General features: G+C 44.7%; 5 non-coding genes across 5 annotated transcripts; all 5 read left to right on the forward strand.

Moving 5' to 3' along the window:
* Positions 1-2,632: 2,632 nt before the first annotated feature.
* On the forward strand, positions 2,633-2,713 carry trnal-aag (transfer RNA leucine (anticodon AAG)). The gene has a single exon. It is a non-coding gene; the product is annotated as a tRNA-Leu (tRNA).
* A 2,834-nt stretch (positions 2,714-5,547) lies between these two features.
* trnal-aag (transfer RNA leucine (anticodon AAG)) lies at positions 5,548-5,629 on the forward strand. Its single transcript has one exon. It is a non-coding gene; the product is annotated as a tRNA-Leu (tRNA).
* Positions 5,630-8,462: 2,833 nt separating this feature from the next.
* On the forward strand, positions 8,463-8,544 carry trnal-aag (transfer RNA leucine (anticodon AAG)). The gene has a single exon. It is a non-coding gene; the product is annotated as a tRNA-Leu (tRNA).
* Positions 8,545-11,377: 2,833 nt separating this feature from the next.
* Positions 11,378-11,459, forward strand: trnal-aag (transfer RNA leucine (anticodon AAG)). The gene has a single exon. It is a non-coding gene; the product is annotated as a tRNA-Leu (tRNA).
* Positions 11,460-14,297: 2,838 nt separating this feature from the next.
* On the forward strand, positions 14,298-14,379 carry trnal-aag (transfer RNA leucine (anticodon AAG)). The gene has a single exon. It is a non-coding gene; the product is annotated as a tRNA-Leu (tRNA).
* The last annotated feature ends 1,699 nt before the right edge of the window (positions 14,380-16,078 follow it).

A 16,078-nucleotide genomic window follows, 5' to 3' on the forward strand; every position in this document is an offset into this window, starting at 1 on the left:
GAGAAACAGACAGAATGGGTAATTAGAATGATGCAGTGAGGATTACTCATGTAGAGGAGCACTGAGTCCAACAGAGATCTAGAGAAAGCCAGTCTCCGTCCCAGACTTCTGCTGCCTCCTCTCTCTGGAGTGAAGAATTCTGTTATCTCAGGATCTTAGACCAGCTGTAAAAGCGAAAGGCATTGACAGAGGCAGCAGTTAGACATTGAGGCATACCACATGGAGAGTTAATGAGTGATATCATTAGAGCGCAGGAAGGTATCAGGATGAAACCATGGTGTCAAAAGAAGTGGTTCTGCTGCAGTGAGCACTGCTACCAGTACTCAGAGCGGAGTCAGCTATTTTACAGGGATGGTACAGCGCTGGGACCTGGTCAATCATATGACCGGGATTATGTAGAGTGCTTTAAACTGACACAGAAAAGAAGGGACAGGGCTCAGCTGAAAGGAAATTCCCAATTCCATAGAGAAATGTTGAAATATTGAAACTTGGGGATGTGACTGAGGAGAAACAGAAAGAAACAGGAAGACACTGAGTTTAAGTAAAATTGTACATCAACAGATAAGTTTGTAACAGGAAATTGTGATTTTTAAAGTAAATTAATGCTTCTTAATTTGAGTGCATGAAGCATTTGCAATAAGGGATTTGCTCGTGTGACTTGTGATTTCTATCTAATCACCATCACGGAGACACGGTCACAAGGTGAACAAAAAGGTGAGGTATTAATATTCACAGGACACAACATTGTGGAAGGTCAGGCAGAATGGAAAGCAGAACGGGGAACTCTCACCATTAGAGATTGCAATAGATGGCTAAGACAATATGTGGCTTCAGATTATCAAACAGTCGGAGACCAAATTCTGGGTAATAAGGATCAGAACATAGGACTGGACGGACAGGTGTTCAGGGCCCCTTATAAGCATTCCAGTTTTAGACACTGCATTAACAGGGAATTATTGGAATTTGTAACAAATGCACTGGGATAATAGTGAATGGATTCAATCTTCCTATCTCACCATCTCATTGGTAATGGGTCACAGACAAGGCTGATTCTCTCCCATTCTCAGGGGAATCTGTTGGTGGGTGTACAGACCAATTGGGCCTTCCACAGACTCTGTTACACTTGGGGCAGAAGGTGACCGTGGAAAGGGGGTGGGTGGGGCATTGCTGTGACAGTGCGCTCCTTGTACTGTTTTCTCCTGGATTCCCCTTTTTCCCCACAGCAAATATCGAGGTGCGCAACCCCTACCTTGCTGCAGGAAGTCGAGGTTGAGAAAATTAAAATCCCCGACCATTACCACCCTATCATTCTTACAGATATCTGAGATCTCCGACGTATTTGCTGTTCAATTTCCCGCTGACTACTGCGGACCTGTACTACCGTCATATCAAACTGATCATCCAGCCATATTTCTCAGTTCCATGAATAAAGCTTCGCTGGCAGTTCTCGAGTAATATGCTCTCTAAGTGTTGCAGTGATGTTTTCACTGATCAAAATCACCAATTCCCCTCCTCTCTTGCTTCCCATTCTATCCTTCCTATAGCATCTGTGCCCTGGAACTTTGAGCTGCCTGTCGAGGCCCTCATTCAGCTGTGTTTCTGTAACTCCTGTGATTTACCATTCCCATGATCCCATCCAACCGAGTGTTCATCTGCCTTACTTTTCAAGTCTTTTACATTGAGGTAATGCAGTTTAATTGATAGTTTTCCCTTAATGCCTGCTGTGCTCTTGCCTGCTTATTAATTGAAATTACTCTCTTGAAATTCTGTCTCAGACTCAACCTTCAGACTGTAGCCTGAGACCATCCTCACACTGTGGACAACACCCTCACCTTTCCTGTCATTTGCAAACCAATAATGATACCTTCTGCATTCACATCCGAGCAATTAATGCCCATAATGCACAGATCCCTGTGGCACACCCGCTGGACAAAGACTTTCAATCACAAAACCAACCAACATTGCCAAGTGTCCCTGCTGCTATGATGGTAATTCTTTAAAACCGGTGTAAGCAACACAATGTTATTGGGGAACACCGCGTGGAAACAGATACTTCAGTGTATCTCATCCATGCTCGCCATATAACCAAAATTAAACAAGTCCCGTTCCCCAGCATTTGGCCTCAATCCCTCTAAACCCATCCTATCCAGAAACTCATTCGATTACCATTGCAATTTTCTTAAGTGCAATAGCCTACTCCACTCCCTCTGGTAGCTCATTTCATACACGCACAACCTTGTGTGTGGGAAATGTGCCTCAGGTCCTTTGTCAATTTCAGATCACTCACCGTAAACCTATGCTCTCGAGTTTTCAACTCACCCCAGCTTGGGTAAAACACGAAAATACTCAGTTTACAACCCTTCCATAAAATCATGTCGCAGCCGTTACGCTGTCGGGAAAGATGTCCAGCCTGTTCCACCTCACCCTATAGACCAAACATTGACGACATCCTTGGCTCAATTTTGTCACCAATTTCAACTGTCATTTGTTTTAACTTTTTCAAGATGTCAATTACCCTGGACAACAATGAGCTGTTGGAAACAGAAAGGTGAAAGATAAGTGAGTGACTTTCCATCTGTTGTCATGCAGGAGCTCAATTGGAAATGCAAGAAAATGGGGTGGCAGCGCAGCTGGTAGTGTGGCCGAGCGGTCTAAGGCGCTGGATTAAGGCTCCAGTCTCGATCGGGGCGTGGGTTCGAACCCACCACTGTCATTTCTACTGATCAGTTGCAACGACACAGCATTGTTAAAATGCTGTTTCCATTCCCGCTGTACTTCTGTTCACAAAAAAATTTGATTTGCTTCCCGGGGAATTAAATGTGTAGTGGGAAAGTGCCAAATTGTCTATGCTGTCTTGATCGTGTTCGCCTCCCGCGTGGAAAATTGCAAACAGCTCTACTGTTGCTTTATGTTCCAAGCATGTTGAGATTTTACTGGAACCGAATGGAGACTGCTATTTCATCGCTGTTGTGAAACAAAGTCCTGCGGTGAGTCGATTCATCGTTACTTGGCTTTCTGACGAATGGGAAAATCGTTCCGATGAATTTTGATGTCATATGTTATTGAATTTCTCCAATTTCCTTCGTTTCCGTTCCGGAAACACCGGAAGGGAAAGGTGATCTAATCGAGACTGTAATTGGTGAAATTCACTTTTTGTGGCTTATTCTTATTATGTTCTTTCTTTCTCTCTTTTCAGCATTGTCTGAGATATGGTGGTGCACTGAGGCTCAAGTATCATTGAAAGAGTAGTTTGGAATTGCCCTGATGTTAGTTGTGAGATTACTTTATGGCTCATGCGCTCGGAGTGTCTCACGTTTAGCATTCATGCTCACTGTATCTGAAAATGCATTTGGTTTGCCAGTTTTGTTTCTGTTGCGTGTCAAATGTTTTCTGTTTTGCGATTCGTTCAATACATTACGAATTAACAGGCTTTCTGAGATAATTTCCAGCTGCAAAAACTCCTCAACTGAGAATCTGGGAAAATTTCACAGAGTATGGTCAGTCGGAGCAAAAGTAAGGAAGTCCTTCGTTTCTGCAGTGTTTCACAATACTACCTTTCCAGTGAGCAGTCGAACAGACTAAAGATTGTGCCACAGACTGCGACGACCAGCTCGGCTAAAAAGTTATCCTTTTAAAGCCGGTGTAAGCAACACAACGTTATTGGGCTACACCGGGTGAAAACAGATACTTCGGTGTATCTCGTCCATGCATACCACACAGCCAAAATTAAACAACTCCCATGAAACAACGAGCATTTGGAAACAGAAAGGTGAAAGGTAGAATGTCTTCAACTTTCAGTGTCGGATACCACTGAGCTGCAGCAGGGGCGGCTGTGGGCTTGTTTCTGTAGCATAGTGATCAGCACGTTCACCTTCCGCAAGATAGGTTCCCGCGGTCGAAACTGTTTTGTTCTTCATCTGCAGCCTTTTACATGGACAAGAACGGAGCTTTCCTGCTTGCTTTCCCATCTGCAAACCTGCCTTCGAATTTGCTTGAACAAATCTGCTCTCGTAGTGAAATGCAATGCATTTCCATTTGATTACTGTGCAGAGCATTGTAAAGATATTCTACAAACTGCTTCTGATCATGTGCCATTCAGTTTGAGAGTGTAGTTACCGATCCTTCCACGAAGAGCAATACTGCATTTGCATTCCTTGCTGAGGCGGCCCGGTTCAAAGACAGGGAAGAAGGTGATGCGCTGGTGTCACAGTGCACCACGGATTCCTGAACTATTCTGTCTGCCAAATGTACCCCAAAGTCGTATCTGAAAGGCCTCATTTGGAAGCTGTCTGTCGTTATTCAAAGTGCGAGAATTGGCACCAGAGGTCCTGAATCATGTTTTGGAGCAGTTCGCACGTTAGTGGCTCATTCAATCAGCAACAGCAATGAAAGAAATTGCACTCTCAGAGGAAGCTCTGGACCTGTGCTTTCAAAGCTAGTATTAAGGTGCGCCCCGAGATCTAAGCCATGTTGGAATTTAAACGGAGGAATCGACAAAGAGGCTGCAGAATAACATCGCATCCTTTTGGTTTTCTTTAAATCACTGATGAGCAGGAAAATGTCAACGGGGAGAGCGACTGGGAAAGTGAGGCAGTTGCAGCTCTGGTGAAACTCCTTCTTTTTGAGTCACTCAGCAACAAGAGGCGTGAAGGTGACTCAGGCGTGAGAGCTCTTCACATCGAGAACAAAAAGCAATCAAGTGCAGTTAGCACCTCTCCCGGAGTGGAGGTGGGGTGAGATAATTAGCTTTTGATTTCAGTTACTATGTTCAAAAACTGCCTTTTAAATTGAGGTGAACAGAAACTGCATTTCTAATAAGCACCATGGAATTTAGCAAGATTTATTGAGTCGCTTCTCGTTGATTCCCACGCAGGTTTCCAACTCAGTTGTATCGATGTGGCTCATGTCCAGGTGTGAACATCCCTGCAGCCAATTGCACGGTTTATGTAAAAGGCAAGGAAAGTGGCATCTCGAACTGGCCCCGAGGTCAGAGCATCCTCACACTGTGATCGGTCGTTCTCGGATTGTAATGCTACCTCCGCTTTTAGGCTGGAGAACATTCTTTGGGACTCTTATTCTGCAAAACAGACACAGTGACTGAAACTATGCTGCACGGTATGATGTGGAACACGGCCTGCTCAGCTTTGTGCATTTTCCCTGTAGTCCGGTGTGTTTCATGTTCCGTGTAAACGTGAAAGTTGTCCTGTTTCGAGCAATGGGTGAAATCATTTAGCAAAGCAAGAATCGAAATTGCAGTAATGTCAAGCAGTTCATGGTTATTTGACCAAATCATAAGCGAACATGTTTGCTCACGCACTCACAGATACATTTGTAGCTGAAAAGAGTCTGAGAAGATAGCCTCAGCTTACCATTGATTTTTATCCGGATTGATGAGCTATCATTATTTGTTGCGAAATTGATATTGTAGCCGGCACATCCAAGCAGCCGTGCGAGTCGGAGAGGAATCATGGAACCCATTTCACGTGACTTTCCATCTGTTGTCATGCAGGAGCTCAATTGGAAATGCAAGAAAATTGGGCGGCCGTTGGTAGTGTGGCCGAGCGGTCTAAGGCGCTGGATTAAGGCTCTAGTCTCGACAGGGGCGTGGGTTCGAATCCCACCACTGCCATTTCTACTGATCAGTTGCAACGACACAGCTTGTTAAAATGCTGTTTCCATTCCCGCTGTACTTCTGTTCACAAAACAATTTGATTTGCTTCCCGGGGAATTAAATGTGTAGTGGGAAAGTGCCAAATTGTCTATGCTGTCTTGATCGTGTTCGCCTCCCGCGTGGAAAATTGCAAACAGCTCTACTGTTGCTTTATGTTCCAAGCATGTTGAGATTTTACTGGAACCGAATGGAGACTGCTATTTCATCGCTGTTGTGAAACAAAGTCCTGCGGTGAGTCGATTCATCGTTACTTGGCTTTCTGACGAATGGGAAAATCGTTCCGATGAATTTTGATGTCGTATGTTATTGAATTTCTCCAATTTCCTTCGTTTCCGTCCCGGAGACACCGGAAGGGAAAGGTGATCTAATCGAGACTGTGATTGGTGAAATTCACTTTTTGTGGCCTATTCTTATTATGTTCTTTCTTTCTCTCTTTTCAGCATTGTCTGGGATATGGTGGTGCACTGAGGCTCAAGTATCATTGAAAGAGTAGTTTGGAATTGCCCTGATGTTAGTTGTGAGATTACTTTATGGCTCATGCGCTCGGAGTGTCTCACATTTAGCATTCATGCTCACTGTATCTGAAAATGCATTTGGTTTGCCAGTTTTGTTTCTGTTGCGTGTCAAATGTTTTCTGTTTTGCGATTCGTTCAATACATTACGAATTAACAGGCTTTCTGAGATAATTTCCAGCTGCAAAAACTCCTCAACTGAGAATCTGGGAAAATTTCACAGAGTATGGTCAGTCGGAGCAAAAGTAAGGAAGTCCTTCGTTTCTGCAGTGTTTCACAATACTACCTTTCCAGTGAGCAGTCGAACAGACTAAAGATTGTGCCACAGACTGCGACGACCAGCTCGGCTAAAAAGTTATCCTTTTAAAGCCGGTGTAAGCAACACAACGTTATTGGGCTACACCGGGTGAAAACAGATACTTCGGTGTATCTCGTCCATGCATACCACACAGCCAAAATTAAACAACTCCCATGAAACAACGAGCATTTGGAAACAGAAAGGTGAAAGGTAGAATGTCTTCAACTTTCAGTGTCGGATACCACTGAGCTGCAGCAGGGGCGGCTGTGGGCTTGTTTCTGTAGCATAGTGATCAGCACGTTCACCTTCCGCAAGATAGGTTCCCGCGGTCGAAACTGTTTTGTTCTTCATCTGCAGCCTTTTACATGGACAAGAACGGAGCTTTCCTGCTTGCTTTCCCATCTGCAAACCTGCCTTCGAATTTGCTTGAACAAATCTGCTCTCGTAGTGAAATGCAATGCATTTCCATTTGATTACTGTGCAGAGCATTGTAAAGATATTCTACAAACTGCTTCTGATCATGTGCCATTCAGTTTGAGAGTGTAGTTACCGATCCTTCCACGAAGAGCAATACTGCATTTGCATTCCTTGCTGAGGCGGCCCGGTTCAAAGACAGGGAAGAAGGTGATGCGCTGGTGTCACAGTGCACCACGGATTCCTGAACTATTCTGTCTGCCAAATGTACCCCAAAGTCGTATCTGAAAGGCCTCATTTGGAAGCTGTCTGTCGTTATTCAAAGTGCGAGAATTGGCACCAGAGGTCCTGAATCATGTTTTGGAGCAGTTCGCACGTTAGTGGCTCATTCAATCAGCAACAGCAATGAAAGAAATTGCACTCTCAGAGGAAGCTCTGGACCTGTGCTTTCAAAGCTAGTATTAAGGTGCGCCCCGAGATCTAAGCCATGTTGGAATTTAAACGGAGGAATCGACAAAGAGGCTGCAGAATAACATCGCATCCTTTTGGTTTTCTTTAAATCACTGATGAGCAGGAAAATGTCAACGGGGAGAGCGACTGGGAAAGTGAGGCAGTTGCAGCTCTGGTGAAACTCCTTCTTTTTGAGTCACTCAGCAACAAGAGGCGTGAAGGTGACTCAGGCGTGAGAGCTCTTCACATCGAGAACAAAACGCAATCAAGTGCAGTTAGCACCTCTCCCGGAGTGGAGGTGGGGTGAGATAATTAGCTTTTGATTTCAGTTACTATGTTCAAAAACTGCCTTTTAAATTGAGGTGAACAGAAACTGCATTTCTAATAAGCACCATGGAATTTAGCAAGATTTATTGAGTCGCTTCTCGTTGATTCCCACGCAGGTTTCCAACTCAGTTGTATCGATGTGGCTCATGTCCAGGTGTGAACATCCCTGCAGCCAATTGCACGGTTTATGTAAAAGGCAAGGAAAGTGGCATCTCGAACTGGCCCCGAGGTCAGAGCATCCTCACACTGTGATCGGTCGTTCTCGGATTGTAATGCTACCTCCGCTTTTAGGCTGGAGAACATTCTTTGGGACTCTTATTCTGCAAAACAGACACAGTGACTGAAACTATGCTGCACGGTATGATGTGGAACACGGCCTGCTCAGCTTTGTGCATTTTCCCTGTAGTCCGGTGTGTTTCATGTTCCGTGTAAACGTGAAAGTTGTCCTGTTTCGAGCAATGGGTGAAATCATTTAGCAAAGCAAGAATCGAAATTGCAGTAATGTCAAGCAGTTCATGGTTATTTGACCAAATCATAAGCGAACATGTTTGCTCACGCACTCACAGATACATTTGTAGCTGAAAAGAGTCTGAGAAGATAGCCTCAGCTTACCATTGATTTTTATCCGGATTGATGACCTATCATTATTTGTTGCGAAATTGATATTGCAGCCGGCACATCCAAGCAGCCGTGCGAGTCGGAGAGGAATCATGGAACCCATTTCACGTGACTTTCCATCTGTTGTCATGCAGGAGCTCAATTGGAAATGCAAGAAAATTGGGCGGCCGTTGGTAGTGTGGCCGAGCGGTCTAAGGCGCTGGATTAAGGCTCCAGTCTCGACAGGGGCGTGGGTTCGAATCCCACCACTGCCATTTCTACTGATCAGTTGCAACGACACAGCTTGTTAAAATGCTGTTTCCATTCCCGCTGTACTTCTGTTCACAAAACAATTTGATTTGCTTCCCGGGGAATTAAATGTGTAGTGGGAAAGTGCCAAATTGGCTATGCTGTCTTGATCGTGTTCGCCTCCCGCGTGGAAAATTGCAAACAGCTCTACTGTTGCTTTATGTTCCAAGCATGTTGAGATTTTACTGGAACCGAATGGAGACTGCTATTTCATCGCTGTTGTGAAACAAAGTCCTGCGGTGAGTCGATTCATCGTTACTTGGCTTTCTGACGAATGGGAAAATCGTTCCGATGAATTTTGATGTCGTATGTTATTGAATTTCTCCAATTTCCTTCGTTTCCGTCCCGGAGACACCGGAAGGGAAAGGTGATCTAATCGAGACTGTGATTGGTGAAATTCACTTTTTGTGGCCTATTCTTATTATGTTCTTTCTTTCTCTCTTTTCAGCATTGTCTGGGATATGGTGGTGCACTGAGGCTCAAGTATCATTGAAAGAGTAGTTTGGAATTGCCCTGATGTTAGTTGTGAGATTACTTTATGGCTCATGCGCTCGGAGTGTCTCACGTTTAGCATTCATGCTCACTGTATCTGAAAATGCATTTGGTTTGCCAGTTTTGTTTCTGTTGCGTGTCAAATGTTTTCTGTTTTGCGATTCGTTCAATACATTACGAATTAACAGGCTTTCTGAGATAATTTCCAGCTGCAAAAACTCCTCAACTGAGAATCTGGGAAAATTTCACAGAGTATGGTCAGTCGGAGCAAAAGTAAGGAAGTCCTTCGTTTCTGCAGTGTTTCACAATACTACCTTTCCAGTGAGCAGTCGAACAGACTAAAGATTGTGCCACAGACTGCGACGACCAGCTCGGCTAAAAAGTTATCCTTTTAAAGCCGGTGTAAGCAACACAACGTTATTGGGCTACACCGGGTGAAAACAGATACTTCGGTGTATCTCGTCCATGCATACCACACAGCCAAAATTAAACAACTCCCATGAAACAACGAGCATTTGGAAACAGAAAGGTGAAAGGTAGAATGTCTTCAACTTTCAGTGTCGGATACCACTGAGCTGCAGCAGGGGCGGCTGTGGGCTTGTTTCTGTAGCATAGTGATCAGCACGTTCACCTTCCGCAAGATAGGTTCCCGCGGTCGAAACTGTTTTGTTCTTCATCTGCAGCCTTTTACATGGACAAGAACGGAGCTTTCCTGCTTGCTTTCCCATCTGCAAACCTGCCTTCGAATTTGCTTGAACAAATCTGCTCTCGTCGTGAAATGCAATGCATTTCCATTTGATTACTGTGCAGAGCATTGTAAAGATATTCTACAAACTGCTTCTGATCATGTGCCATTCAGTTTGAGAGTGTAGTTACCGATCCTTCCACGAAGAGCAATACTGCATTTGCATTCCTTGCTGAGGCGGCCCGGTTCAAAGACAGGGAAGAAGGTGATGCGCTGGTGTCACAGTGCACCACGGATTCCTGAACTATTCTGTCTGCCAAATGTACCCCAAAGTCGTATCTGAAAGGCCTCATTTGGAAGCTGTCTGTCGTTATTCAAAGTGCGAGAATTGGCACCAGAGGTCCTGAATCATGTTTTGGAGCAGTTCGCACGTTAGTGGCTCATTCAATCAGCAACAGCAATGAAAGAAATTGCACTCTCAGAGGAAGCTCTGGACCTGTGCTTTCAAAGCTAGTATTAAGGTGCGCCCCGAGATCTAAGCCATGTTGGAATTTAAACGGAGGAATCGACAAAGAGGCTGCAGAATAACATCGCATCCTTTTGGTTTTCTTTAAATCACTGATGAGCAGGAAAATGTCAACGGGGAGAGCGACTGGGAAAGTGAGGCAGTTGCAGCTCTGGTGAAACTCCTTCTTTTTGAGTCACTCAGCAACAAGAGGCGTGAAGGTGACTCAGGCGTGAGAGCTCTTCACATCGAGAACAAAACGCAATCAAGTGCAGTTAGCACCTCTCCCGGAGTGGAGGTGGGGTGAGATAATTAGCTTTTGATTTCAGTTACTATGTTCAAAAACTGCCTTTTAAATTGAGGTGAACAGAAACTGCATTTCTAATAAGCACCATGGAATTTAGCAAGATTTATTGAGTCGCTTCTCGTTGATTCCCACGCAGGTTTCCAACTCAGTTGTATCGATGTGGCTCATGTCCAGGTGTGAACATCCCTGCAGCCAATTGCACGGTTTATGTAAAAGGCAAGGAAAGTGGCATCTCGAACTGGCCCCGAGGTCAGAGCATCCTCACACTGTGATCGGTCGTTCTCGGATTGTAATGCTACCTCCGCTTTTAGGCTGGAGAACATTCTTTGGGACTCTTATTCTGCAAAACAGACACAGTGACTGAAACTATGCTGCACGGTATGATGTGGAACACGGCCTGCTCAGCTTTGTGCATTTTCCCTGTAGTCCGGTGTGTTTCATGTTCCGTGTAAACGTGAAAGTTGTCCTGTTTCGAGCAATGGGTGAAATCATTTAGCAAAGCAAGAATCGAAATTGCAGTAATGTCAAGCAGTTCATGGTTATTTGACCAAATCATAAGCGAACATGTTTGCTCACGCACTCACAGATACATTTGTAGCTGAAAAGAGTCTGAGAAGATAGCCTCAGCTTACCATTGATTTTTATCCGGATTGATGAGCTATCATTATTTGTTGCGAAATTGATATTGTAGCCGGCACATCCAAGCAGCCGTGCGAGTCGGAGAGGAATCATGGAACCCATTTCACGTGACTTTCCATCTGTTGTCATGCAGGAGCTCAATTGGAAATGCAAGAAAATTGGGCGGCCGTTGGTAGTGTGGCCGAGCGGTCTAAGGCGCTGGATTAAGGCTCCAGTCTCGACAGGGGCGTGGGTTCGAATCCCACCACTGCCATTTCTACTGATCAGTTGCAACGACACAGCTTGTTAAAATGCTGTTTCCATTCCCGCTGTACTTCTGTTCACAAAACAATTTGATTTGCTTCCCGGGGAATTAAATGTGTAGTGGGAAAGTGCCAAATTGGCTATGCTGTCTTGATCGTCTTCGCCTCCCGCGTGGAAAATTGCAAACAGCTCTACTGTTGCTTTATGTTCCAAGCATGTTGAGATTTTACTGGAACCGAATGGAGACTGCTATTTCATCGCTGTTGTGAAACAAAGTCCTGCGGTGAGTCGATTCATCGTTACTAGGCTTTCTGACGAATGGGAAAATCGTTCCGATGAATTTTGATGTCGTATGTTATTGAATTTCTCCAATTTCCTTCGTTTCCGTCCCGGAGACACCGGAAGGGAAAGGTGATCTAATCGAGACTGTGATTGGTGAAATTCACTTTTTGTGGCCTATTCTTATTATGTTCTTTCTTTCTCTCTTTTCAGCATTGTCTGGGATATGGTGGTGCACTGAGGCTCAAGTATCATTGAAAGAGTAGTTTGGAATTGCCCTGATGTTAGTTGTGAGATTACTTTATGGCTCATGCGCTCGGAGTGTCTCACGTTTAGCATTCATGCTCACTGTATCTGAAAATGCATTTGGTTTGCCAGTTTTGTTTCTGTTGCGTGTCAAATGTTTTCTGTTTTGCGATTCGTTCAATACATTACGAATTAACAGGCTTTCTGAGATAATTTCCAGCTGCAAAAACTCCTCAACTGAGAATCTGGGAAAATTTCACAGAGTATGGTCAGTCGGAGCAAAAGTAAGGAAGTCCTTCGTTTCTGCAGTGTTTCACAATACTACCTTTCCAGTGAGCAGTCGAACAGACTAAAGATTGTGCCACAGACTGCGACGACCAGCTCGGCTAAAAAGTTATCCTTTTAAAGCCGGTGTAAGCAACACAACGTTATTGGGCTACACCGGGTGAAAACAGATACTTCGGTGTATCTCGTCCATGCATACCACACAGCCAAAATTAAACAACTCCCATGAAACAACGAGCATTTGGAAACAGAAAGGTGAAAGGTAGAATGTCTTCAACTTTCAGTGTCGGATACCACTGAGCTGCAGCAGGGGCGGCTGTGGGCTTGTTTCTGTAGCATAGTGATCAGCACGTTCACCTTCCGCAAGATAGGTTCCCGCGGTCGAAACTGTTTTGTTCTTCATCTGCAGCCTTTTACATGGACAAGAACGGAGCTTTCCTGCTTGCTTTCCCATCTGCAAACCTGCCTTCGAATTTGCTTGAACAAATCTGCTCTCGTCGTGAAATGCAATGCATTTCCATTTGATTACTGTGCAGAGCATTGTAAAGATATTCTACAAACTGCTTCTGATCATGTGCCATTCAGTTTGAGAGTGTAGTTACCGATCCTTCCACGAAGAGCAATACTGCATTTGCATTCCTTGCTGAGGCGGCCCGGTTCAAAGACAGGGAAGAAGGTGATGCGCTGGTGTCACAGTGCACCACGGATTCCTGAACTATTCTGTCTGCCAAATGTACCCCAAAGTCGTATCTGAAAGGCCTCATTTGGAAGCTGTCTGTCGTTATTCAAAGTGCGAGAATTGGCACCAGAGGTCCTGAATCATGTTTTGGAGCAGTTCGCACGTTAGTGGCTCATTCAATCAGCAACAGCAATGAAAGAAATTGCACTCTCAGAGGAAGCTCTGGACCTGTGCTTTCAAAGCTAGTATTAAGGTGCGCCCCGAGATCTAAGCCATGTTGGAATTTAAACGGAGGAATCGACAAAGAGGCTGCAGAATAACATCGCATCCTTTTGGTTTTCTTTAAATCACTGATGAGCAGGAAAATGTCAACGGGGAGAGCGACTGGGAAAGTGAGGCAGTTGCAGCTCTGGTGAAACTCCTTCTTTTTGAGTCACTCAGCAACAAGAGGCGTGAAGGTGACTCAGGCGTGAGAGCTCTTCACATCGAGAACAAAAAGCAATCAAGTGCAGTTAGCACCTCTCCCGGAGTGGAGGTGGGGTGAGATAATTAGCTTTTGATTTCAGTTACTATGTTCAAAAACTGCCTTTTAAATTGAGGTGAACAGAAACTGCATTTCTAATAAGCACCATGGAATTTAGCAAGATTTATTGAGTCGCTTCTCGTTGATTCCCACGCAGGTTTCCAACTCAGTTGTATCGATGTGGCTCATGTCCAGGTGTGAACATCCCTGCAGCCAATTGCACGGTTTATGTAAAAGGCAAGGAAAGTGGCATCTCGAACTGGCCCCGAGGTCAGAGCATCCTCACACTGTGATCGGTCGTTCTCGGATTGTAATGCTACCTCCGCTTTTAGGCTGGAGAACATTCTTTGGGACTCTTATTCTGCAAAACAGACACAGTGACTGAAACTATGCTGCACGGTATGATGTGGAACACGGCCTGCTCAGCTTTGTGCATTTTCCCTGTAGTCCGGTGTGTTTCATGTTCCGTGTAAACGTGAAAGTTGTCCTGTTTCGAGCAATGGGTGAAATCATTTAGCAAAGCAAGAATCGAAATTGCAGTAATGTCAAGCAGTTCATGGTTATTTGACCAAATCATAAGCGAACATGTTTGCTCACGCACTCACAGATACATTTGTAGCTGAAAAGAGTCTGAGAAGATAGCCTCAGCTTACCATTGATTTTTATCCGGATTGATGAGCTATCATTATTTGTTGCGAAATTGATATTGTAGCCGGCACATCCAAGCAGCCGTGCGAGTCGGAGAGGAATCATGGAACCCATTTCACGTGACTTTCCATCTGTTGTCATGCAGGAGCTCAATTGGAAATGCAAGAAAATTGGGTGGCAGCGCAGCTGGTAGTGTGGCCGAGCGGTCTAAGGCGCTGGATTAAGGCTCCAGTCTCGACAGGGGCGTGGGTTCGAATCCCACCACTGCCATTTCTACTGATCAGTTGCAACGACACAGCTTGTTAAAATGCTGTTTCCATTCCCGCTGTACTTCTGTTCACAAAACAATTTGATTTGCTTCCCGGGGAATTAAATGTGTAGTGGGAAAGTGCCAAATTGGCTATGCTGTCTTGATCGTCTTCGCCTCCCGCGTGGAAAATTGCAAACAGCTCTACTGTTGCTTTATGTTCCAAGCATGTTGAGATTTTACTGGAACCGAATGGAGACTGCTATTTCATCGCTGTTGTGAAACAAAGTCCTGCGGTGAGTCGATTCATCGTTACTAGGCTTTCTGACGAATGGGAAAATCGTTCCGATGAATTTTGATGTCGTATGTTATTGAATTTCTCCAATTTCCTTCGTTTCCGTCCCGGAGACACCGGAAGGGAAAGGTGATCTAATCGAGACTGTGATTGGTGAAATTCACTTTTTGTGGCCTATTCTTATTATGTTCTTTCTTTCTCTCTTTTCAGCATTGTCTGGGATATGGTGGTGCACTGAGGCTCAAGTATCATTGAAAGAGTAGTTTGGAATTGCCCTGATGTTAGTTGTGAGATTACTTTATGGCTCATGCGCTCGGAGTGTCTCACGTTTAGCATTCATGCTCACTGTATCTGAAAATGCATTTGGTTTGCCAGTTTTGTTTCTGTTGCGTGTCAAATGTTTTCTGTTTTGCGATTCGTTCAATACATTACGAATTAACAGGCTTTCTGAGATAATTTCCAGCTGCAAAAACTCCTCAACTGAGAATCTGGGAAAATTTCACAGAGTATGGTCAGTCGGAGCAAAAGTAAGGAAGTCCTTCGTTTCTGCAGTGTTTCACAATACTACCTTTCCAGTGAGCAGTCGAACAGACTAAAGATTGTGCCACAGACTGCGACGACCAGCTCGGCTAAAAAGTTATCCTTTTAAAGCCGGTGTAAGCAACACAACGTTATTGGGCTACACCGGGTGAAAACAGATACTTCGGTGTATCTCGTCCATGCATACCACACAGCCAAAATTAAACAACTCCCATGAAACAACGAGCATTTGGAAACAGAAAGGTGAAAGGTAGAATGTCTTCAACTTTCAGTGTCGGATACCACTGAGCTGCAGCAGGGGCGGCTGTGGGCTTGTTTCTGTAGCATAGTGATCAGCACGTTCACCTTCCGCAAGATAGGTTCCCGCGGTCGAAACTGTTTTGTTCTTCATCTGCAGCCTTTTACATGGACAAGAACGGAGCTTTCCTGCTTGCTTTCCCATCTGCAAACCTGCCTTCGAATTTGCTTGAACAAATCTGCTCTCGTCGTGAAATGCAATGCATTTCCATTTGATTACTGTGCAGAGCATTGTAAAGATATTCTACAAACTGCTTCTGATCATGTGCCATTCAGTTTGAGAGTGTAGTTACCGATCCTTCCACGAAGAGCAATACTGCATTTGCATTCCTTGCTGAGGCGGCCCGGTTCAAAGACAGGGAAGAAGGTGATGCGCTGGTGTCACAGTGCACCACGGATTCCTGAACTATTCTGTCTGCCAAATGTACCCCAAAGTCGTATCTGAAAGGCCTCATTTGGAAGCTGTCTGTCGTTATTCAAAGTGCGAGAATTGGCAGCAGAGGTCCTGAATCATGTTTTGGAGCAGTTCGCACGTTAGTGGCTCATTCAATCAGCAACAGCAATGAAAGAAATTGCACTCTCAGAGGAAG

The sequence above is a fragment of the Hemiscyllium ocellatum genome, unplaced genomic scaffold (genome assembly GCF_020745735.1).
Source record: "Hemiscyllium ocellatum isolate sHemOce1 unplaced genomic scaffold, sHemOce1.pat.X.cur. scaffold_753A, whole genome shotgun sequence".
Taxonomy (NCBI): domain Eukaryota; kingdom Metazoa; phylum Chordata; class Chondrichthyes; order Orectolobiformes; family Hemiscylliidae; genus Hemiscyllium; species Hemiscyllium ocellatum.